This window comes from Camellia sinensis, chromosome 7 (assembly GCF_055761805.1).
Source record: "Camellia sinensis isolate YWXY chromosome 7, ASM5576180v1, whole genome shotgun sequence".
NCBI lineage: Eukaryota > Viridiplantae > Streptophyta > Magnoliopsida > Ericales > Theaceae > Camellia > Camellia sinensis.
This window is the reverse complement of record NC_138967.1, coordinates 180,252,270-180,277,059: the sequence shown is the minus strand read 5'-3', so window position 1 is coordinate 180,277,059 and position 24,790 is coordinate 180,252,270. Positions and strand designations below refer to the sequence as shown.

The 24,790-nt window shown below is 39.1% G+C and overlaps 1 long non-coding RNA gene and 1 pseudogene across 1 annotated transcript; both read right to left on the bottom strand.

Moving 5' to 3' along the window:
- Positions 1–2,647: 2,647 nt before the first annotated feature.
- Positions 2,648–3,923, bottom strand: LOC145796341 (G-type lectin S-receptor-like serine/threonine-protein kinase At4g27290 pseudogene; annotated as a pseudogene).
- Positions 3,924–5,563: 1,640 nt separating this feature from the next.
- Positions 5,564–7,662, bottom strand: LOC145794862 (uncharacterized). The gene is made up of 2 exons (XR_014334822.1): positions 7,558–7,662; positions 5,564–5,799 (listed from the first exon to the last, which is right to left on the bottom strand). It is a non-coding gene; the product is annotated as an uncharacterized LOC145794862 (long non-coding RNA).
- Positions 7,663–24,790: the final 17,128 nt, after the last annotated feature.

Below are 24,790 nucleotides of genomic sequence, written 5' to 3'. Positions count from 1 at the left end.
AGCGATCATCAGCGAAGACTCGAACAGCCATGTCAGCCGGTGAGTGCTCTCTCTCTCTCTCTCTGTCTCTCTCTCTCGCTCTCTCTCTCTCTCTCTCTATGCTGTAATGGAAATCTCTGATTTTGTTGGGCTCTAGTTTCTGAAAACATATTAACTGTCGTAATTTGTGTGCCCTAGTCTCTGTTTTGGTTTGCTCAAATTCGTCACGCTTGGTTATGTTGCTTATGTAATATGTTAATGAATAAGCTAGTCATGTGCTTGTTGCAATGTATATATTCAGACTAGGGAATCAAATCAAGGAAATCGGTTACAATATAGCCAGAGGAATAAACAACCAAATTTAGCCGCAAAAAGGCCTTCGAGTGCCGAAAATTGAGAGCAGCCCCCAAACCATTGCCGGGATGGGACGGGTAGCTTCCTCGTGTCAAATAGGACTTGTGGGGACAGACGGGATGTAATTAGCACATGTACGTTGGGATTGGCGTGAAAACGTCATAAACTTAGCTGAAAAAAGGCCTTTGACGGCGAAAATTGAGATCAGTCCCCGAACCACTATATTGATGGGACGGGTAGCGTCCTCGTGTCAAATAGGACTTGTGGGGACATACGGGATGTAATTAGCACGTGTACGTTGGGAGTTGGCGTGAAAACGTCATAAACTTAGCCGAAAAAAGGCCTTTGAGGGCCGAAAATTGAGAGCAGCCCCGAACAAGCATTTGATGGGACGTTCCTCGTGTGAAAGATGACCTGTGGGGATAGACGGGACGCAATTACCACGTGTACGTTGCGAGTTGGCGTGAAAAACGCATAAAGCTTATACAAATATATATATATGTTCTATAAGCATCCCTATATATGTACAGTTATGAGTAAAATATATATATGTTTACACATTAGACTAAACTTGACTTGGAGTTCACTTGGAAATTTCTTTGCACTTTCAATACAACTTAACGTGTAAAGAAACTATATTGAAATTCCTAAATTCAAACAATATTTACATACAATTGCAATTACAATTGACATGCTTGCAATTTGTGTTTTGTAGATGGCTATAACTTTTTGTTTACAATGGAACTAATGGGTGTAATTTTTGTTGTGTAGATGGCTATAACTTTTTGTTTACAATGGAACTAATGGGTGCAATTTTTGTTGTGTAGATGGCTATAACTTTCTGTTTACAATGGAACTAATGGGTGCAATTTTTGTTGTGTAGATGGCTTTTGACATTGACATGTGGATCTTCTATTTTTTGGCCTGGAAGATAATTCACACTTATGAGAAGTTGGGAAGTTTTTTGTCGTCCTATATTTTTTGTGTGGACTGTGGATGCATGGAACATACAATTTTTGGCGGGGTACAAATTTTTTTTGGAGCTTGTATTAATGGCTCTAGTATTAATTAATATAGATTACCTTTTGTCGTGGTACATATTATCATAGTAATTTGTACCTTGTCAAATGGTCATTACAATGCATAGTATATAGTAAAAATGTTGTGTATAGAGGACATTGTTTTGGTAACGTATTTGGAATGTATGACATTATTTGTAATTGAAATATATATAGTTGGTTCGTACATAAGTTTATATTATTATTTGTAGTTGGAATAGCAGGTGTTCATTTTTGTTTCATGGTTCTAAGTGAAACATATATTACAGAATAGGTGATAATATATATAGGTTGTATACGTATAGGTTGCGGTGGATATATAATATAAAATAAAACTCGACAAAATGAAATAAATGACGTTTTTGGTGACAATGAAATTGGTAGTTAAAAAGAAATAAATCTTTTGGCGACTAAATGTTTGGTAGTTAAAACTCAAACGACTTTTGGCGACTAATAATTTAGTAGTCAAAACAACTTCAAAATAGTTATGGCGACTAAATGTGCGGTAGCTAAAAATCGAAAGGCTTTTGGCGACTAAATATTTAGTAGGCAAACAACTCGAAAACATAACAAAATAACTATGGCCGACTAAGGTGTTTAGTAGCTAAAATCCAATCTTTTTAGCGACTAAAGTTTTTCGTCGCCAAAAATATATTAAGTAACTATGGCGACTAAACATGTAGTAGGTGAAAGTTACACTATTGGCGACTAAGAATTTCGTCGCCGAAGATATTTTTCCTTTTTGCGACAAAAACATTTAGTAGCTAAATATGTCAGCTAAAGGAATTAATCAACCGATTCGGCGACTAACATTTTAGTCGCAAATGTCCCTTATCAGCGACTACGGATCTTTTAGTCGCTAATACCTATTATTTTTGCCTACTAAAAGGTTAGTCGGTATTGTATACTACTTATGGCGACTAAATGTAGTTTAGTCGCTAATTCCATAGGCGACTATGTATCCCCGACGAAGCCAGCGACCAAATGATTTAGTCGGGAATGTGTTTTGGCGACGAAATTTAATACTTTTGGCGACTAAGTTTTTAGTCGCCAAAAGTGTATTTTTTTGTAGTGAAGGATAGAAAAAAGTAAATGAAATATAAGTTTTTTTTTTTTTTTTTTCCCCTTTTCTTTTTCTTCCCCTTCACAAATCTCATTCAAATCTTTGATCCAAACACAACCGTAAGTGGAGGTCACTTTAAGGGTCTATTTTTTTAAAAAAAAATATAAATATTTTATTATTATTGTTTCATTTTTTAAATGGGGGTGCCATGGCCCCTCCCGTCCCTACACAATTCTGCTGCCAAGCCTACATCCATGGCGAAGAATGATGCAGTTTCACTTTGAGCATGGAGATCAAAGATCATCATAACTCTAGAACTCTGAAGTAACACAATATAAACAAAAATCCAAACGACAATAAATCGTTGTCAAAATTGGCTTAAATACAAATACAAATACAAATACAAGTAGAACCTACTGTGGTCGGCATGTGGGTTTAGATGGGTAATAAGTATCATCCAGATTTAATTCCCACAACAAAGTTCAACATTCAAGATGAAACCAAAATGAACTCTCCGTTTGCTAAACTGTAGTTAGATGTAGAAAAGTAATATGGTGAGGAAATTTTTAAGGAAGAAATGCAAAGGTTCAGTATAGTTAACTACATGGTTCTTACAGAGGTATAATCTAATCAATCTATGTTCACTAATCTATGGGTTTGGTACGAATTCTTACCTAACTCAGAGGAAGCCATCCTTATGTAAACGTCTTGTTGATTTGTATTTAACTCTCATATCAATCAATTCATCAAACCAAAGCAAGCAGCCGCTTCCACCTCTTCTTATGTCTAAATTTGCGTAAGGGAATACAAGAGCAATTTTTCAAGCATACCATCTCGCATTCCCCAAGTGTCATGTTCCTGTCAAACCAGGAGTTCCGTGTGTCTGGCATTTTATAGCCCAAATACTTGACAAATCCATCTCTATTATGGCAATCCAACAGTGTCCTCCGGACACACCCATTAGACCAATCTCCATTTCCCCATTCCATTTGGTTTTTAGGCACAAATTTACTCAAACAACCACAGGCCGATGAGTTTCCAACGTTACAGTTACCGTTCGGATCGCACAGTTTATAGTTATCACAGTTATCTGTCGGTGAAGTCAGGACAATGACCCATTTCTGGGTTCGATCAATCCACGTCCAGCACTGCACAACGCCAGAATGATTCACAGAAAGCCTTGAAACAACTGAGCTGATGAGTTTATAATCATAATACACCTCCTCCTTGGTGTAAACCAATTCAAATGTGTAGGTTGAATTAGATAGACGGCTTGGTTTCCCACTGAATTTGATACCATTCCATGGCCCAGCTTGGAACACCTCAGTAGAACCACTGCTCAGGATATTTGGTGGGTATCCTTGAGGATCACACCGGTATGTAAACTCACCTGGAGCTGGATCATCGCTACTCTTCTGGGAGGAGAGGTGGCACTCTAGGTCCATTAAAAAGTTCTTTCCAAGCTTCATGCCCGTAAAAGAGTATCACATGGATAATCAAAACTTTGCCGCAGAAAATGCCCAGACTTATCGTTGGCATCTTGCACAACAAGATTTCTAGTCTCCATCAGTCGTGCAACAGGATCCCGTGTAGATCCTGTCATATTGGGAAACCAAATGACGCCGCCAGTACAATTGACAAGGGCAGGAATTCCAGGGTTGATTATAGTTAAGAAGCTTGACGAATTGAGGAGTGGGATTTCTCTATTGGCAACCCATACAACGGTCCTAGGAAAAATATTCTTGTACCACATTCCTAATTATTGATTCCGGGAACTGCCAGGGCTGAAAAAACCCATCTCAAAGCTTCCACCAGAAGACACTATGGTGTTGCTTCCTGTAATGGAGTGAGTTTTAGTTATGGTGTCTACTGTATTGGAGACTATTAAGATGGAAAATAAAGAGGAAAAAAAAAAACGTATTTTAAGGCTTTCCAATAGACAGTCTCATCTTCAATTCATGGACTACCTTTGTTTTTACATTATTTATTCAATTTATAAGAAATGTAATAAATAAATAAATAAAAAAGAAACAGAAAAAAGGAAGACTCAAGATCTCTTGCAATAAGTCTTCATTTCCCCCTCGTTGCGTCATTGTTTAGAAAAGCATACTTTTCTAAATTCTAAATGTACCTCGTTGGTGATAATGATTTTTTGACAATTTTAATTTGAAATTAAAGTGGGATCTAACTGCCAGTTCAGGTGGGTCTGAGTGAATTTGTATTATTTTAAGTGAGAAGACTGTAATACAAAAATAATAGGTCGAAACTGTGAATAAGAATTGTCTAATAAGGTAGGCATCAATAAAGTTGGGCTTAAATTTGGACTTAATCTTGATTTAGACTGAGCCTAGGCTTGTGCTTGTGCATGTGCTGAGTTTGGTTTTGGACTTGGACTTTGACTTAATCTTGAGCTTGGGCTAAACTATGTTGTGTTGGGCTTAGCTCGTACATGTGTCTGAGAATTGAGCTTGTATCGGGTTGTGACCCAACATTAGTATCTATTTTGTGACCCATCTAGTTGGTTTATTCAAACATCATTATATACATATTTATTTGTATCTATTAAGCACATAAGAAATATAGATTTTTGTAACTCTCATCTTTTAATGATAGAGCTGATGACCATATTAGTGGCCATAGGTTTTCTAACCCTAATGGCTAGAGTTGATGGCTTTGGTTAATGGCATTTGATAGGCCTATTATAGCCTTCGTGGCTGAGATTCCCCTATTTGTATAAATAGAGGCTTTTTCCCTCCAACTTGGTAGGATAATTTTGGAGAGATTTTTAATTGAAAATGGAGATGGTGTTTTGAGATAAAAAGTTGGAAATGTTTTTTTTTTTTTTTTTACACCAAAGAAATTTTTTTCCTATCTTCTTTTGCAAGCCCCTTCTTTGGTTCTTGTTAGAGAGAGTCCAACCATTGTCAAGTTCGCCGAAGCTATTCAAAAGGTGCTTCTGCATTACCTGGTTTCGACCGCTGTATCCAAAGAGACAGACTGTCACACCCCAAATCCGGGCATGACCGGCCGTGGCCCACAGGGACTTAGCCCAAGGCACACGTAAGCCTAAACACGAATCCAATCACATTGAACAACTGAACAATAGTCCAATAATAAATCACCAAAACTTAATTCTAAACGGCAAAATCAACCGTAATAAAAAAACCATCCAAACTTATGGGATATAAACAACTCACAAAATAAAATAATTCTAAATAAAACCCAATCACAAAGTATGCACAAAACTCGACAAAGCAACCTAAAAGAAAATTAAATAAATGCCCTAGAGGTCCATGCAATTGAGTCCCCGCTACGCCATGAGTCCACTCTAAGTCCTTCTAACACCTGGAAATGGTAAACAACTAAGTCAGCTGATAGCTCAGTGAGTAGCAACATGGATAGTAAATACAGTTTTGAAAACAGGGTCCAATTCCAAAATAAGATATATATCACAGAAACTAGATTGGCATACAGTTTGGTAAATACAATCTGTTTCAAAAAGATGGTTCCACAGTTCAACACTTAAAATACTCATGTCTCGCAAGAACATGATAAACAACATTTTCCACTTAAAACAGATTATAACATGAACACCAATACTTTTCTGGGTACCAATAAAAACAAATAATCTGCCACACATTTCTCAGGCTATAAGCCCCGTTGGATCCAATACCGAACTAAGAGTCATCCTCAGGGTGGCACCTGGGCCTTTTCTCAAAGACGATCCGATTGAAGGTCACCTAGTTGTTTTTAAAGGTCTGTTCCTTACAATCGTTGAGCACTAGAGTCATCACGGCCCAACCCGGATCTGTTCCCTAGTGGCCAGAGTCACCACACACAGTGGAATAATTTCCCTGGACTAAATACACACATGGTCCCAATAGTCAATACACATCAGTTTCGCAAAACATGGTAGTTCATCATTATAAACATGAGACCAAAACAAATAGTTTACAGTATGCCAAGTTCACAAATGTTTCAGAAATAATTTGATTCAATCGATAATATAATAATTTATCAAAACAGTTTAATCATGAAACAACAATTTAATTTTTCCAACAGTTTAGGGTAGGGGAACATTTATAAAAATATGTAGCATGAAACTACTCACCTGAAATCGAAATAATATAATCCTCGAATAGAGTGTAAAAGTCCAACTAGTGGCCTGAACCAAGTATAAAAACTACGCGTCACAACTAATTTAAAAATACTAAAAAAAAATAGGAACTAAGTAACCTCAAACTAAAGCGCACCAACACGGCTCAACCCAACTCACCGTTACTCTTAAATATTACCTAAGTTCATATTCTTCAACGTTTAAAATCGCCCAAGACATGGGTTCCGGTCAAAACTTAATTAATTGTGACTTTAAGATAAAACAGAATTTTAAACAAGCCTTCCCAACCTATTCGCTAACTTTGAAAATTACAAAAACCCACTCCACGCTATTCAAAAAATTCCAATAACCTCCAGATATGATCTAATGTATCCTAAGTTTCAAACCCAAATGGTTTCACTTGATTTGCTTATCAAAATAATTATCTACAATTTATTATATCCAAACAGGTTGTTTTCTGCAGCACTTTAAAGAAATTGACGGTTCTCTTAATATACACGAGCAATCAATGCAAGGCCAAAAATGTACGAAACTAGACTCGTAACCGGTTCTAATGACACTAATTTGATAAGTTTTGGATTTATACCCAAAGAGAACAACACTCCCGAATTTACTATTTCGGACTGGTTTCCCGGACAGATTTGAATACCTCAATTTATATGGATTTTGACTCCCAAAAATTATGAAAAAATTCAGATATACAATTCAATATGTAGTTGATCTACTGTAAAAATTTCAGTTCAAAATTCATCCATTTGATATGGTTTCTTGATTTTTAAAGTTTGTGATTCTGTGCAGAATTTTTGGACTAAGAATTACACCATTCTTTATACATGAATTTAACTCCTCAAATTTCTTAACAGTATATATATATATATACAAAATACATAAACCTACAACTTCTCCATCAATGATCTAAATAATAATAGAGTAAGAATAAAGAACAAAAACAAAGAAAAAAAAAAAGAAAGAAGAAAGATACCTACCACACCCAAAAATTACTCCTTGTTTGCAATCCCCTTTTTTCTTCTTCTTTTCTCTCAAACTTCTTCCTCCCCGTGGCTGTTGTGGCTGCTGCTATAGAATGTATTAGGAACCTAGGGTTTTTCTTTTCTTTTCTTTGTTATACATAACATAAATGACTCTAGACAAAAATGTCCTTTGTTTTATTTTATCTCTCCATTAATTTAAATAAAATACGACTACTATTAGATCAAAATATGCTTACTAATTTGACACTTAATTTTATTTTATTTATTTATTTTTAAAATAATAAATCTTGCCTTTAAATTGAAGACTTTCACCATAAATTTATTTTAGGTTTTAAAATTAATTAAAAGACCCTCCAAATATTTAATTTGCACTTTAGAATTCACCATCAAAATATTTGAAATTGTAATATTATTATTATTATTATTATTATTTAATTATTTACTTAATTTTTTTATATTTGGGTCTTCACACAGACCCCGGTATACCTCCAGCATCCATTGGAAGGCAATGAATCTATTTTAAGAAAACTGTGATATCACACATGTTTCGGTTTGCTTATTTTTTTATCATTTGTTCTTAAATTTTTTAGAATTTAGTTTACCTCGATAAGCTCTAATCTTTAGTTATCTATGTAAATAATTTGTTCTATTAGTAATGTAATCAAATTCATTTATGTATTTTTAGTTGTGTAGTTTATTCTATATTCCATTCTTTAATAAGAAAATTGTTTTGTCATTTCTATTTAATTCATTTTATATATTTTTCTTGTATTTTTATGAAAAAATACCAACAATCTTAAAACAGATTCATATGTAATTTTCGAAGATTAATGATTAATTATTAAAACAAAAATTGCATGCTATTGTTTCTTGAGAACCTAGGATATACACTATGCTAGTTCTTTATTTGTGTTAATAATAATAGGCTTTTTTTAAAACTAAATTATATAAGCAGTTTAAATAAAAAAATTTGGTTTTTTATTTTATTTTATTCTAGTGACTCTTGGAATTAAAATTAATTTAATTACCTAAATTTATTGGATTATTTTGAGTTGTTTATTTCTAGTAAATTATTCATGCAATTTATTTTATGTTAATTAGTTATTATTACACAAGTTATTTGATTGTTGGAGTTTAAGTTGGTAGAAGTTTTATAAACATAAAATAAGAAGTTTATTTCTTAAAGTTCGTACTAATTTATTTTATTTGTTTATTTGTTTATTTTGTAACTAACTTTCTGTATAAGTTTATCTAAACGCGAAAGGATGAAACAAATGAACAAAACAAATTGGAACAAATATGTTGGACTACTAATTTGTGATTTGAACAGGATTACCTTTGTGTGAAACAAAGAATAAGATGGGGCTTTTAGTTTTTTTTTTTTTTTTTGGGGACATATCTGTGAATTGAAATATTCGCTTTAATGTTGAGTTTTATTTCGGATTTATTTCGTATATTGTTTTGAAAGATTGGTAAATATTTTGATTTAATTCAATTAATTAAATTCTGAAAAAAAAAGAAGTGCTGGAATTTATGTTTTGAGAATTTCAAGAGCTTTGTCTCGTTGAGAGCTTTCCGACGATATAAAGAACGTCTCAAATGGAGTCCAAATGAACCCACACGATTGTTGGAAAGTTTGATGATTTTTGTTATAAATAATGACATCATCCTGATTCAAAGATGATGTCAGTGTCATGTAGTAGCCTAGTCAAGAGCCATATCAGTGACATGTGGCAAACCAGTGTGCAACACGTCAACAAGATTGCCATGTCATCAATTTTTTTTAAAAATTGTATTTTGGTCCCTGAATTTTAGATAATTTCATTTTGACCCAAAAACTTTTTGAAATTGTAGTTTGGCCTCTAAATTTTTTTAGTATTTGCATTATAACCCCTAAAGTACATGATAATTGTAGTTTGACCCTTCGAGCTTATGGTATTTGCAATTTAGCCCTTCGAAGTTTATGAAGTTACGTTTTGACCCCTAAAAAAGTGAAAGAGTATGTTATTGGCTAAACAAACTATTACGGATACAACCGTGAATTCCATTTTTGCAGATTTGGATAATTTTTAATTGTAATAGTTGCATTTCAATTTGTAGTAGTTTTAATTTCTAATTTATAACAGTTTCACCATAGTGAAAGGAAATGAGGAAAGAAAGAAATTATAAACTTTCAGGTTTAAATAAAATCTTTGAGATTAATTTTATTATTCCCAAAGTGGTTTGGTTTTCTGTAATAGAAACCAAAGTGTGGGTGCCGATTTCTGACCACACTGCCAAACAGGTACTCGGCTGGAGAACACCGACAGAATAGATTGTGCCTGAACAACTTGTCATAGAAAGATAAGACTCCGATGGTGGTTTGTCCACCCGGGGGCACTCCGACGATCAAGTCAATACTCAATTATCTCTCAAAGATAGCAAACAGTGCTTGACTCACTAGCCAGAATACAAAAAGTGTACCTTAGACTCATGAGGGTGCCTTATTTTTATAGCCACTACTAACCTAATCCTTGTAGAAGCCTAGCTTCACTTGGACTCAGGCTCACCTATCCTGGACCCTCAGTTAGATAAGGATTAATTCCTATAGGCTTTATCTTTACCTAGACTGAGATCCTCCCCCATTCTAGGACTCCTGTTCCTTATTCGCTCATCCCAGATTCTGGTATCTCCGCAGATAACCTCGGCGCCATGACTAGGACATGTGGCACCTCAGCTGACACTTCGCTGCCACCTTGGCCACATGTTGTCATTTACAAAATATGTCCCCACAACGGCCCCCTAGGTTCTATTACCTCGGCATCTTGAGGTGATGGAACCTACATCGTTTGTCCACATAGAACGTCAGCTAAGACTTACTCCACCCTCCATTACTGAGGTCATTACACGTCGACTCCATATGACCAAGACTGCAGTCTGCTTTACCAATGCCCAAGAACCAAGAACCAAGTTTTTCAAGTTCTTTAACCAAGATCGTCCCTCTAGCTGAGGTTCTCGCTCCATTAAATCAAGAACTTCAAGAGTTTTATCTGCGCATGAGCTGTCACGCACGATTTTTTACCCGTTTCAGCCATGCGTCCTTCTATTATTGATTCATACCTAACACACACCATTAGGTCGCATCGCTTCTGTGCACACGGCCTAACAGACATGTCGTCCAAGGTATATAATTATGGTTTGCCGCCTTTTCGTGTTTGTAACAAAACATCTCCCTCTCTCTCCGTCTCTTTACTTTTGAGAATTTAATTTTCAATCAAAATTTCTCTCTCTAACGCTTCTCTCCCAAATCCTCAATTTTCGTGCTTTAAAGCTTCTGTAACTTGCTCTAATCATCTCCTCCGGTGAGTATTTCGTCATTTGGCTCTGACTACTCATGCCGTCTGACTCTGGTGATCTTCATTCTGGCGTCCTTTCCGTCGACATTACTTTGTAAGTCCTCAGCTTCTTATTTTCATTCCCCGTTCTGTACTGTTTGTTTAATGCATCTGAATTTGCCCCATGCTCTTTGTACTGCATTCGTTAGTCTTGTGATCTTGCATTCGTAGTTGTACTCCGTTTGTATCTCCATACTTTGGCTATCGCCCCTTGTTTTTTAATCTATCTTGTTCTTCGAATTTCATCATTTTGGGTGTCAAGCATGCTTGTTTTACGACTTTGTTTTGTTCAATCTGTTTCTGTGTTTATGTATACACATTCATATTGCTCACATACTTAATACTTTAGCAATTTGTCACTGTTCTTGGTTTTTAATCTGTGTTCTTGAATTTCTGTTGTTTTCTTGAGTCAGAATCATGCTATTTTCCTATTTTCTTGTTGCATTTTCCAGATTCTTGCCCTCAATTCTTGTTTCTGTAGACCTAGGCTTGGAATTTGATCTAGAACTCTGTTCCTTAGGAAAGCCGAACCAAAATTCCCTTAGATCCTCAGAAACCTTTACTACTGTGCTCTCTAGGATTCAGCCGAGGTCCTTTAAACCCACACAAACCACTCTCTTCTAAAATCTTGCACCTTCCCCCTTTAGCCGACGTCATGGGTATGTTTAGATAGAGGGTGGACACCCCAGAAAAGCTTGAGCACTTTAGAAGAGAGTTCTCCATCCCTGCCGATGTCGAACTTAGGTTGGCTGGGGAGGAGGACTCTATCATACCCAATGACAACTTCATGCCCTTCCTAGTAGTTGCTTTTATAGAGTGCGGACTTAGGTTCCCTCTCGACATCCTTTTCTACCAAGTCCTTCATTATTACAAACTTAACCCAATGCAGCTGGCCATTAACTCTTACAAAGTCATTAACGGTATAATTGCCCTAGCTAGCCGAGAGAACGCTAGGATAACACTAGCCGACATCCAATACTGTTATACCATGTGTGGCCTAAAATCCGAAAAGGGCTACATCTATTACCTCAAGCCGAGATCCACTGTGTACAAACTCATAGCCGACCTCGCAGACTCCAACAAAGGTGTTGGAGATGATTATTTCATCGTCTCGGATAACTGGGAGTTCCCACTTGATGACAACCTCCACCTCTATCCTTTGAGCCGAACAGTGTTCAAAGAGGGTAATGGTAAGAACCAAGTGTCACTTTACATGTTCTTTAAGTCTTTATTAATTTATTCCTCTATATGTTCTAATGTATGTGTTTTGTAATTGCAGCTCGCCCTCGGCCACTAAAAGACTTTCGCAAGACTTTCTTCCCTATTAAAGACTTCAAAAGGCTGCTAGACTTGCCAGTCAACCAGCACAAAGCCCCCCTACTGCTCAACTACATCCCAACCTACAAATCTACCTTGCCCGGCATCCCTAAAAAGAGCAAGTCCCCTCCTTCTGCTACGACTCCACAAGCTGAATCATCATTAAGACTAGACTAGGGATCAACCTTTGGTCCTGTAGAGCAACTGTCTATTTCTACTCCGCAATTAATTCCTCTACCTAATCGCCGATGTCATCGCCGAGTTCCTGCCAACACTCCTACTGGTAGGACCCGTAGCCGAAAATGCCAAAGAATTAAGGCGTTGGCTTACGATCCAGCCAATCCACCCACTGCACTACCAGCAATTCACTTTGGCACCAAAGTCACTGTCGCTACCATCGCCGACGAGATGGGATGCAAACCAGCAGTGGTTGAAGATCTGCTCGCTAACATCCCCAGGGTGGTGGCAGTTCAATCCTCACCCTCTCCTTCCCAACCAACCCCAAAGCCAAAGCGGGTGAAGAAGGCCAAGGCAAAGGCCACAGTGACTTAGATCGATTCTGAGGACACTGTGCCCATCTCGAAGTTGGCTGAGGCCGAGAAGAGTACCCTTTTCACCAAAAAACGTCCAACCGAGGATCTAGCATCCGAGGCCCCTCCGGCCAAAAAACTGAGGTCTGACCACCAAAAAGCTAGCAGCTACTTCTGAAGCACGTTCTGGGCGCTCGAGATCATGCTCGACGACAGACCTCTTACCGCCGGTGACAGTACTGCGAACCTTGAGGTTAGTGCATCCCTGTCCACGGCAGTTCTTCTGCCCAAAGACATGAACCGCATGGTCGAGTTCCATGAGTATGAGAATTTTGCTCTTATGATGCAACACTCAGTTTTGGTAATCCTTTACTACTCATCTCTTCATAGTTCTTTAAATACTTAGACAAAATCTTACTAATTTGTTTTGCTTCTTGCAGGCTATTCAGCATGCGTAGACACCCCATTTTTTACTGACCTCAGGACTTAGATGTCATCGTTTGTGCACTCGATGATTATGCTTGTTTGTGCTTGTTTTGAGCGCCTTGTCTTTGAGCCTCTAAACTCTCATTGTTTTGTGCTTGTTTCTAAGCCAAACCTTGGTGCCTTTTGCCTAGAGGGGGGAAGGGCCTTGCCGGCCACTTTTGGTATTTGTTGACCACTGTTCTCTCTTGTCGGCCACTTGAAGTGGTCGGTCGGCTAGGGGAGGTGGCTGGCCGGCCACCTAAAGTGGCCGACGGCCATTTTTCTCATTTTTCAGATATCTATTTGCTAGCTGTTGTCCATTGATGCGATCTCCATGCACATGTATGGAGGGATGACGGCAAGCTTTTGGTTTGCATTTCTATATAAGGAGAGGTCTCTCCCCCATTTGAGGGGTTAGAAAATTTTATGAGAAAAATTTCCCCTCTCTCTCTCTTGAATTCTCTCTCTCTCTCTCTCTCTCTCTCTCTCCCTATTTTGTGCTTGAAAGTAAGAATTCTTTACACTTTTGCATAGAGACCCTTGACCAAACACTTTCACCTTGGAGCTGAGGTTCTTGGAGGCCTTGTTTGAGCTTCTAAGGTTGGTTGCAGCTCAAAATTTTGGCAGTTTGTTGCTGTGCTTCAAAGGTATAAATCTTACATCTTTTAAGCTTTGTTTTAGTTGCTTGCTTTTCCATCTTTTTACACTATTTTTGGCTTCATTTTCAACTACAAAAAACTCTGATTTTTGGGCCTTAACATGTTGGTTTGAAGTCATTTTGTGCTAAGGGGTTGTCCACCCTTCTTGTTGTTTGTTTGTGTGAGCTTTTGTGCCATCTTCTAGCATATTAAAATCAAAATTTTTGGCCCTTTAAACCACTGAAATTCTAAGTTATTTCGGTGGTAAAAACTTGGTTTGAGGTCCAAAATGGGAGGGGGTGGCCTTCCCTCCTTGTGTCTTGTTTGCAAGTGTAGATGGCCTAACATGTGAGCATGTTTTTCTACCTTTTTGTGACTTGATCTCAGCATGTTTTAGGCTTTGTTTTGACTTGTTTCAACTCTGTTTTGGGTTGGTTGGTGCACTTGAAGCTTGCTCTTTGTACTTGTAGTGCAATTATGCTTACTAGTCTAGCATGCCTAATGAGTTAGCTTATTATTCTAGCTTGTGTTAGCTTGACTCCAGCACATGTTTGCTAATGTTTTGACATGCTTTAACTTTTTTTTGAGTGGTCTTGGTCATATGAGCCTTGTTTTGCATGGTTGTAGTGCAAATTCTTTCACTAGCTTAGTGTTTTAAGGCCTCTAACATGTTTTTCTTGAGATGATTCCATGTTGTAGCATCATTTAGCATGTGATTTCAGTGCATATAGCTCTGTCACACTCTCACTTGTTTCACTCTTTCATTGCTTTTGAGAGTTGTGCCTTGAGCCTTGTTTGTAGCCTAACATGTGAGCATGTTTTTCTTGCCTTTTGTACTTCCATCTCAGCATGTTTTAGCCACTAGTTTGGCATGTTTTAACTCTATACTGAGCTGGTTTGGTCAGTTGGCCTTGGTATTGCATGCCTCTAGTGTAGTGCTCTTCACTAGTTTATTGTTTTGAGGCTTTAAACATGTTGTGCATGAGTTGCTTACATGTTATTGTATCATCTTTCATGCCATTTCAGCACTAAAAAGTCTGCAACCTCCCTCTATTCTTCATTTTTTATTTTGTTTTGAAAGTGGCCTTGAGCCCCTTGTTGGCTTGAGTGCGAAATTGAGGCTATCATGCCTAATGGTTTTAATCCTCTCTTGAGGGTTTCTACTAACCAACAGCATGAGGTCTCTTTCATGCTCAAGGCTCTTGTGGCTTAGACCCTCTTTCCAATTAGAGGACTCTCACTTTGGACTTAATCGGTTAAAGGACTAATCGGTAATGTAAAATGTGTAATTAAAATGAACCAAGTAAAACTTGAGCAAGATAAGCATGTTATGTTGCATTGCATGTATTTGGATCAGACGTTAATCCAAACACAAGATATGTGGGACGTTTCATACTCAAAGTGATGAAACGTGTCATGTTTCTTGGTCGCCATCACCCTTGATCATACATGATAGGGTGGTGGTCCTTTGAGTCTTATTTGTGCATTCATTGACTTTGTACAAGCTTGACTCTTTGGCCATCATGCAATGAAAATGCTTGATTGGTGGCTTGAGAGCCAAGTGCCATACTCCTTTGAGCTTGAGAAATGATAAGGAGAGTAGCAGTACACACATTCTTTGAAAAGTGCATTGCTTTGCCTCTGTTGCTCTTTGTTGCAGCAAAAACAAAAGTCTGGAAAAAGGGGTGGCTGATCGTCCACTTGATGTAGCCGACCGACCAGTTAAGGTGGTCGGCAGCCACTTTTTGTGGCCGACCGGCCACCAGTCCATTTTTGTGCAAAAGTGTTGTAACAACCCCAAAATCTATATCCGAAATTACTTTTAAGTCCTTGTGGGTTAAAGTATTTTAATTTAATGATATCTATTCAAATTGAGGAATTATCTATTGAGCCACGGCTTTAAAATTGACATTACCGACCTTTATGGGTTCAGAAATCAAAATTGAGTATTTGGGTATGTTAATGAGAATTTTTAGAACAATTTGGGAAAATTAATTGGAATTCTAATTTGTCTGATTTGTTAATGCACGCTTGGGTGGTTAATTTTGTACTACAAATTGAAGGCCTAAAGGCTTCAGAAACCGGAACAGAGGACATATTTATGATCAGCATAATTTTTAGAGTCATCTGGGAAGTTTAATTGAAATTTGATTTTGTGCGATTCGTAAGGGCGTGTTTGGCCCTCCTTATTGTGAAAAACTTAAGTGTGTGTATATTTATATATTTGGAGACATGTTATGTGAGTTGGGAACTCAAGATATTTAAGCCAAAAATATCTAAGGTAGAAAGAGAGAGAGCCGTGAAAGAGAGAGGGAGAGAAGGAGAGACAAATTCTTTAAGAAAGCTCGACATTCATGGATGATTGAAGGGAATTAAAGAGAGAAGATCAACCTTAAAGCTTGGAAGATTGAAGAGATCAAAGGGAAAAAGGAAAGGTTAAAGGTATGGGGCTCTAACTATCATCTTTGTAGATAATTCATCTACTACATGAGATCAAAGATTAACTTGGAAGTTTGATATGTAAATGAATAAGTGTGTTGGGTTATGAGTGGATTGGGTTGAATTCAAGGAATTGAACCTTGATTTCCTTTAATTTGTTTGATGTGGGTTCAATCTTAAGAATGATTTATAGAATAACAAGATTTGATGTGAGAATCAACCATGGGTAAGATGTATTTGCATGATTATGAGCATATATTATGAAAGTTTGAATATATGGAAAAGATGAGACTTGGATTCCTAACTTGAGGCAAAGATTAATTTATTTGAGATGAGATTACACTTGGTTGATTTTAGTTTATCATGTTATGAGGCAATTTTACATGTTTTTGAGTGATTTATGTTAAGAACCAAGCTTAAAAATGGAAAAGCAAGTGTTGGAGCAAAAAGAGCCATTTTCGGACTGCAAACTGCCCAGAGCCGCACGTGCGACTCTGTTTCCTGCATGTGCGGGAGACAACTCTGTTCAGCCAACTTTGAATAAGCATATCTTTTGCCTCGAGACTCCATTTTGAGTGATTCTTGAGCCTAAAATCAAGCCTCGGAAGTCTAGTTTCCATCGGTGGTAATCTCACTCTCAAATTATAAATACAAAAATGGTTATGCCCAAATTAGTGACGACTGTGCACTTTCTGTCAACCAATTTTGTACCATTTCTTCACCTAAACCATTTCCCATCGATTTCTCCTGTTTTCTGAGACATGGATTATAATTTATTAAGGAATAATGAGCTTGGTACCACTATGGCTAATTGATTGAATGATCAAAGACAATAAGTAAAGGATCGAGTATAATCTCATATTATGTGTTGTGCACTGTACTTGTAGGTCGAGACGAGGACAGCGTCCCATTATTACCGGGAGCCGATCACTGTGAGTAATAGTAGTGTATCGATATGTTTCATTTACTTCCTGTGATTATGATCTATGTATTGTTATTTGTGAATGGCCTGTTCCATTAATATTGTGCTTTGATTCAATTAATGAATATGCTTGAATAATGGCATTGATATGGACCTAAGGTCATTCTGTCCCTAGTAATAGACGTGGGCCCGAGGCCGCTATGATGTGAATTATTTTGTCCCTATTAATGCAGTGATACATTCGCCTACTGTTAATAGTTAATACTGACGTTCTGTTATTTGCAAGTTAACTATCCGAATTCATGATGAACAAATGGAACATATGTGTATTATGGAACAATGATATCTTTGTGTATCTAGAATCATTCTGCTTTGTTAATAATGGGCCTGAGGCCAATCTATTAATATCTAGGCCTGAGGCCACTCTGCATAATATGTTGGGCCCAAAGCCGTTCTGTATTATCTGTAGGCTTACAGCCGATCTGTATTATATCTGGGCTTACAGCTGTTCTGTATTATATCTGGGCTTATAGTTGTTCTGTATTATCTCTGGGCTTACAGCCGTCCTGTATCATATCTGGGCTTACAGCCGCTCTGTATTATATATGGGCCTAAGGCCGTTTTGTGTTATATGTGGGTCTGAGGCCGTTTTGAAATATGATTATGTATAAGATCTGTGTACAGTTTGATATGCATATTTACATTCTCTACATCTATGCTCAATTAACTAACCTCCTTACATTGCTATTATTCACTGAGCCTTGCTCACTTCGTTTTTATGAATATTTCTGTACGTGAGCCGTCGGAGATTGACAAGCCGCCTGGGGTACGCCGCCGTATTGAGGCCTTAATTTGTGTTGGGAGTCATATAAATTATTAAGTCTTATGTAAGTGTGTGTGAGATCTATATAAATTCTGTGATTGTATGTGTAACTCTGGGAATGTATTTAAATGCTCGAATCTAATTAAACCATCATGTATGCACAAGCTCAATAGATGTTGTCTTTTATTGATATTGCTTCCGCTTAAGGCCCCGTACGTGTTTAAATATTATTCTAAATTCTGTTTGAGGCCTATGTACGGGCCAGTCATGAACCAAACTTTTAGGGGCGGGTTTGGGTCATGACAAGTGTTCATGTGTTGGAGCAGTGGCAATCTGGAAATTGGTGCAATGTTTAGAGATCAAAGCAAAGTGCAAACAGAGGCATCCAAAGGCAAGGCAGTGGATTTTCAGAAGGCAGCCAACTGAGCATGCATGCATCCCTCGCCTACGAGGCCCCCTTAATTGCTTTGTTAGTTAGCGTAGCCAATCTTTTCAATTCAAGTGTTGTAATTATTTAATTAGCTTAGATAGTTAATTAGATTAATTGCTTTAATTAGCTTAGCATAGCTAGTTATTCAATTGTGTTGTAATAATTAATTAGCTAGAATAGTTAATTAGTTGTTTTGTAATAATTAGCTTAGCTTAGCTTAGTGTAGCTTAACTTATTCATTCGGACCCCCCCTTCGTGAGTGTGGTGATGTGGTTTGGAAATACTCTTCAGATCCTGAGTGACGCTGTTGATCCTCAGCTAGTCACCTGAAAAGATACAAACACTCTGGTCGGGGGTGCCAGAATTAGCACTCTGACGGACATGTCAGTTTAGACACTCAGGATAGCTTCTTTACTAAGTTAAGTGAAGTGATTCTTACATACCTTTCTCAATCCATTGTTCCTGTATTTATACCAGTTCCTTTTGATCCTCGGGGCCAGGGCTTACTTTTTAATCATTGTCCTTTCTATTATTCGGCTGTAAGGATCTACACTTATTCGACACATATATTGTATTCGGCTTTCCATTCTCGTAGGATACAGCCGATTAATATCAGTCTTCTAAAGTACGCACCTTCTGATTTACACCAATATTCAGCTCCCACAATTGCCCCCCGAACTCCCCATTGACGGTAGTTAATCGGCGTGTTTGGTCTTGAATTGGAAAAGTCAAAATAGGTTAGGCGGCTTCGCGTGCCTCAATACTGATGTCAGAATGCGCACACCTTTTCGGTCCCCATTACACTTTCCCGCCTCATTCGTGCGTCTCTCATTTATTGCGATTTGAAATTTCAGTCCTTTCGAGTGCACATTTTGTCGAGTATTCGAGACTCTTGGACCGCCAGTGGGCATCCCTTCTCTAACTTGCGTTTACTGCAATTCTTCTCCGTCTATCCTTGCCCCATCTACTCGTAAGTCTTCTTCTCTCTTCTTTGCAACCCTATTTTCTGTTTGTCATTTTGATTTCGGCGGAACCTTGAATCCCCGCGAAAATGGCTAAACACTTGAAAGACCTCCTTTCTGAGGGTCGTATTTCTGAATTCCGGCGACACTTTTCCATTCCCGACGATGTCCAGTTATCTCTTGTAACGAACAGTACTCTTGATATGGAGAGAGAGGATTAAAATACGATCGTCTACCCTCTCTTATCCATAGCGGAGGGCAGAGTCCGTTTTCCCCTACATCCATTGCTTAGGGCTGTCCTTCACTATTGGACTCTGATTCCTTCTCAACCCAACGTAAATTTCTTTTGAATCATCATGGGGGTGATAGAGTTGAACTGACGCCTTAGGATCAACCTTGGCATTCCGGCGATTCGGCACTGCTACGCTTTGGCCAAATCTTCCGGTCGGCTGGGGTGACACTTTCTCAGGGCCAAGGACACTAACCATCACTTGATAACCATGCTTGCCAGTTCTGGTAAGAGAGTTGACGACGTAATGGTCAATGTCCGAGGTAATTGGGAGTTCGGTGAAGGCGAAGACCGCCTAGACCCTATTCCCAGACGGAAGGGTGATCCAGGTTGCCATGTAACGCCTCGTGTTTGTTGATCTATCTTTTATTCGGCTTTTTTCCTTTAATCACCCCTTATTCTTTGCTGGTAACAGATTGAAGAAGATTCTTTCCTCAACCGACGATGTAGTCCTTGAGGATATTAAGTCTGCACTCAGATACTTCGGCCGTCCAAACGTACAAAAGCAAGGGAGAGCTGCTCACATACTCCTCCGATACGAACCTACTTATACTACATTCTCAGCCGCGGACGGCATTCCAATTCCATCCGGCAATCAACACCTTTCGGCTCTTCTCTTCCCCAGCATCAAGAGCCTTAGGCAAATTGGCCTCGAAGATTCGGATTCGGGGGAAGACGAGGAGCCGGTGGTAGAGGTAGTTGCCCAACCAACCAGAGAGGTCGCTGAGGAGGCCGAAGAGGTCGACGAGGCGATACGCTCGACGTTCGAGGCTGCCGGACTTAACCATCCTTCACCGTCTACTTTGGGTCGGGCAAAGTTTTCTTCTGGAGATATTTTTGTGAATTTGGGAGACCTACCCGGCGATTTTTCCGAAGGTATGGCTGGGGAAAGCCTTACGCAGATGGTGCAAAAGAAAAATGCCGAGCGAATGGCTGCTCGAAAGAAGGCCGAGGCCGCCCATTCTGAGCCCACCTTGATTAAAACTTTCGTACCCGTTATTGAAGAGACAGCCCAGGTTGCTGCGGCCGAAGTGGGAAAAGAGGTTGAACAGGTCATTGACGAACGACTGATTCTGGAGTAGCGGGGCAAAAAGCGTAGTGGCGAGGGAGAGGCTGGGTCAGAGATTAGCCCTGCTTCCAAACGACCTCGTTTAGAAGAGTCGGACGTGGTTGCTCCTTTTATTGTTCGGCCAAAGATCAAAGATACGCCGATCTCTTCTGACGCTTCAGCCATTGAGGATCCAGCCGTGGCGTTGAGCCTAGCAGCTTCAATTTCCTTGCCGGTTGACACCGCTGCCTTTCACGCCGTGTCGAATGTTATGGCCGTAGCCCTATCTGCGCAGTCGGCGCTCCTGGTAAGTGACCATTCTCAAATTCTCTTGAATTTTTTTTCATTAAGGTATTTGACGATCCCAACTTGTTTTGCAGACGGTTGGCAGGATCGCGGACCTAGGCCGCTGCCTGCATGATGCCCTTGGCAGGATTGATCGTTTACAAACGGAGGCGGACGGTCAAAAGAGTAGGGCCGAGTTCGAAGTCATGAGAGCCGCAATGGAGAATGCGCGAGCTGAAGCAGAAGAAGAGAGGGCTCGCTCAGCTGAACAGCTCCGCTCTGACATTAAGAGTAGGGCAAATGCGAGCGAAGAGTCGCTCAAGTTAGCCAAGGAGGCGCTTGCTGTAACAGCGCCCGCGTGGGACCTCGTGCTACTACAGTTCGGACTCTCGATTTTTGTTGTCGCGGTTCTTAATCTGAACCAAAGAGTCCAAATCTGGCAAATCGTTTTGAGAAACAGATTTTTGAAAAAGTAGTGCCAAACATGGACTGCTTTGCCAGATACAGAGTCGCCACCTAAATATTTTTTAAAATGGGGAAATTTAGGAAACCCTGACTCGGTGCCGAAGGCCACATGTCCGTCATCACCGGAGTTGTCTCGGCTCGGGAGCTTGGGTACGATCGGGGAAGGTCAGCTATGAGCACCCCCTTTCGCCCGGTCCGAAGACCGGCCTCTACTAACCGTGATATCCGTTTTTGAAAACGTTATGTGTTCTTATTCCATTTATTAGCCTAGAATTACTATGTTATGCACGCAGCAAACAAGTATAGACTAGATTGCCTAATTTGGAAAGAAACATTGCATATCCGTTCATTTCGAAAATGCTTTGGAATTTGCTACTCGCAAGTAGGCTAAAATACGGATTTCAACGAGTTTTTCCAACTCAAACAATCCAACCTTCACCCACAGGCATTCAAAACAGTTTAACACATAAGCATCTAGCCACATGGTAAACATACTGTCATGGTAGCATTCACACACATGTGACGTGCTAAAGCATTAAAATACTTACACAGTACTCCATGCCAAAATAAAGAACTTGTTAGCAAATATGCATGATCCAAGTCCATGTGAAGTGCCTAATGCATCACATACAAAATGTTGCTAGAATAGGCTCGGCTATCCTAAATATGTCACGTGAAAATGCGCACATATTCAGTTTGGAATTTGAAGTATTGATGCAATTAGCGTGATGTACCGAGCCTAATGCATGCAATACAAATGCATGGATGCACACATGCATAGCATAAGGTATGCTAAATTAGACGTGCCCTAATACTAACCATCAAAGCAGGTAAGTAAAAGGGAAGAAAGAAGTGGGGATTGGAAGACATTCACACACCCACACACTTATTACAGATTTGCCCTCGCTCGGAGGGACCGAATAAATATTACAAATTAATTAACTACGCAAGCTAATTAATATTACAAATTAACTAATTTAATTAACAAATTAAATTAAATTAATTAAAGCAGGAAAACGTCTCGGGAAACGCGCCACCATGCGCAAGCTGCCTCTGTTTTCCTTCCTTTCCTCCTCTGGAGGCTGTCAAAACCTCAGGACTGCATCCTTGGACAGAGGGAATCATCACCGGCTGAATGAAACTTCCACCGGCAGTGTAGTATGGCCATCGGCACAAAATAGGATCTGTCGGCAGAGAAAAATGTGCCGGTCGGCACATTACACTGCCGGTCGGCAGAGTATTCCTGCAGAACCTGCAACTCACAGCAACAGAGGGCAAAACAAGGCATGGCAGCATATTTCAAGGCATGTATGCATCAACCATGTCTCTTATCATTGTGATGACTCAAAGGGACATGTGCCTCGGTTCTCGGACCACCAATCACGCATTTCCATGCATGATGGCCCAAAGAACCGAGTATGCAACTTTGATTTCAAATGCATGCAAACCAATCAAACAAACAAGGCCCTATTCCTATCACCAATTCAAGGAACAAGGTACGCATGCAAGATGCAATGCAACCTAGGCATACAAGCTAGGAATGCAACATGACATGGCAATGCACTTATGCAATCATGCAAGCACGCATATGGCAATGCAAATGGATGGCAAAGATGGACTTAAACATGAATTAGGCAGCTCTAAAATAGGCCTAAAACAGTAGCCATTGTGCTAAAAGGTGAGGGCTAAATGGCATGCACACACACACGCACATAAGGACCAACACTTAAGCATAAATCAAACAACATTCAAGCACACTTGAAAGAAGGAAACATGGACAAATTAGCATGCAACATGAGCCCTAAAATCATGTTATAAAATGATGCCAAATCAAGTTATAAATCAAGTCAAGCATGCAACAAATAGTCCAAGTGTTCAAGGCAAATCAATAATGCATTGAACTACACTTATCATGACCAAACATGGCATGCATTAAACAACTAAAAACAGATTCTTAGCATGTTAAAACAAGACTAAAAGACTCCTTAGATGGCATCTAAGTGGCCCAAATACAAAGGCATACACCATGGCCAAAACATGGAGCATTGCAACACATGCTTCCAAAGCATTAAAGAGGCATGCAAGGCAATCAAACAAGCATGGAAATGGGACTGAAATGGCATGTAGGATGATTCCAAATCATCAAAACAATGCAAAGATTGCATGCTACACATGCACATACTCAAGGCCAACAAGCCCAAATACAAAGGAGCTATATAATGCATGCAAAGATCAACCCAAACGACTATGGACAGAGCTAAAACATGGCAAAATAAGCACCTAATCTTCACAAATGCAAGCCTAAAACATGCTCTAACAAAGGCTAACAACCTAGAACATGTTAAGCCACAAATGAGACATTACATGGCAACTATGCTAAACATGCATAAGGTTCCAAAACCAACTTGAAATCATGTTATATCATGGATATATAAGCATGAAAAACAAACCAAACATGCTCAACACACACTCAAGCATAGGCTTCCTTAAGAGGCCAAAATATGCCCTTTTCAAGGACAACAAGGAGAGGGGTTGGCCCTCTCCTTCTTGGGACTTCAAAGCATCATCTTCACCACTGAAATCCCTCAAGATTTCAGTGGTGAAGAGACCTCAACACCAAAATCCCGGAGCTAGCACAAAATGGCTCAAAATGAGGCCTTTTGAGGCCTAAGGGTGGTCAACAACCCTCAAACAACAAAACACTCTTAATAAACAATAAAGAGGGCTTAAAAATAGAACTTTTTTATGTTATACAATAATCACAAAAACAGCTCTAAGACTAGTAGAAAATTGATGCAAAAAAGGGGAAAAAAAGGACTAGTTTCTCACCCTTGATGCCTTCTTTAACAAAGATGCTCCAATGGCCTCCTTGAGCTTGAATCCAAGACAAAAACTTCAAAACACACTCTTTAGAACCTCAGCTCCTAGAGGAAGGTGAAACACTAGGTGTTTGTGTGCAATAGTGAGACACAAAACACCTAGTATGCAAAATGAGAGGAAAAGAGAGATAGGTTGTGTATGTCTAACCCTAACCCTAGAAAACCAGAGCTCTTCTCTGTATTTTCTCTCTCAAAAATGTCTAAAGCCTTTTCTTTTGCCTTAGAGAGAGTTCCTCTCTATAAGCCTCTTGTAAAGCTTACAAGACAAGCTTTGCAAGAGGGAGATCCCTCCATACACGTGTATGGAGGGGGGCAAAATCAATACAGCTGTCCAAAAATATCTGCAAAAGCAGGTGAACAG